General features: G+C 42.8%; 1 pseudogene; it reads left to right on the top strand.

The window, feature by feature from the left end:
* Window positions 1-639: 639 nt before the first annotated feature.
* Window positions 640-926, top strand: LOC144824294 (cytochrome c oxidase subunit NDUFA4 pseudogene; annotated as a pseudogene).
* Window positions 927-1,531: the final 605 nt, after the last annotated feature.

Here is a 1,531-nt window from a genome sequence, read left to right as displayed (position 1 = left end):
TTCTGTAAATACCGACCGGTAATGCCCCATTCATTCCTATGGGCTTCAAAGCCCATAGGAATGAATGGGACATTACCGGTCGGTATTTACAGAATCGGTAAATACCGATTTTTACCGATTCGGTAGCAGGAACATCTGGATGTTCCTACATGTCCCCCTTCTTATTTACCGATTTTTAATTACCGAATCGGTAAAATTCGGTAATTAAAAATCGGTAAATAAGTCCTACCTACATCTGGCCCTAGATCTGTTAGCTATCCTTCTACCTTCCAGGGCTCACCCATTGGATCTCACTTCCACCAACTATTTGTGAAAGCTCCTCATTGGAAGATTTCAAAACAGTTCTGGAGAGATATCTATTGAAGATCAAAGGAAGTAACTGACCACTACAGCGCAAAACGTCAAATATTGATGCTACTGGATTATTAATTAAGTAAGTTGTTTATTTCTCTTTGTTGTCACAGACTTGCACATAATCCACATGCCATATTACAAGTGTTACTTATAATAAGGCAGACAAGATATCATGTTTGTGACAGGCACCCATCCACCAAACTCTAAATCGTTCACCAAGTTCTAGCACACTGGAGGTCTTACTTTCTACGATGAAGGACACGGGTAGACCCCATAACCTCCACCATGTTTCTTACCATGCTGGACCATGCTAAGAAGCACCAGTGCTGTATCCCTTTGTTTGCCTTTGTTGGACTTGGGGCTGTTGGTCCAGCTATGTCTGCACGTCGTGTGACAATGAAAACACCTGATGTCTCCTGGAAAAGAAGAATAACCCATAACTTTGGAGCAAAAACAGCCCCATCTACCAGTACAAGTTGTACTTTGAGTCCATCGATTACAAGAAACTGAAGAAGGAAGGACCTGACTATAAAGGCACAAATTTCACCCCCGTGATGTGTACAGAAGAATGACGGTCTCCACAAGCCGATTAACCTAAATCAGTCCGAATATTGGTTTCTGTTGTGTCATGATTGGTTAATTGATGTACATTGAAGTTGCATTGAATTCTCACACAGTGGCAACTGCTACTCATACCCAATCTGGTCTGTTAACTATCCCAACTGTATACTTTATGCAAGGTACCCTTACTGTGCAACATTTTTGTTGGTAATGTTAATGTGACTGATCAAGAAATGAATAAACAATGTAGTGCTGTTGATAAGAAGGCTACGGAGAGATTTCCTCGTCCATCCTCTGCCTGACACACACTGCCAGGGGCAAATAGGCTTCGTAGCAGCGCCCTGAATGACACAACTCCTGCACTGCAGAGGTAAGGAAGGCACTGCAGTAGGCCCAAACCCTCACACCAGGCTTTCTACTGCCTATGATATACCGGTTATGTGTGATATAAGCTTTTGTAGCTGCAGTTCATGTTCTACCTGTTCTGCCTACGAGGTAAGGTTACAAATGCTGCCACTTCTGTGGTGCATGTCCGTTCGGTGTTTGAGGAAAAACTTGAACTGGTGCATACTTTAGTGTACCTCATTGTTGGTGAATCTATTGCCTTTGTGCGGAG

Source organism: Lissotriton helveticus, chromosome 3_1 (assembly GCF_964261635.1).
Source record: "Lissotriton helveticus chromosome 3_1, aLisHel1.1, whole genome shotgun sequence".
NCBI classification, from domain to species: domain Eukaryota; kingdom Metazoa; phylum Chordata; class Amphibia; order Caudata; family Salamandridae; genus Lissotriton; species Lissotriton helveticus.
The sequence above is the reverse complement of the archived record's forward strand: the minus strand, read 5'-3'. Positions and strand labels throughout refer to the sequence as shown.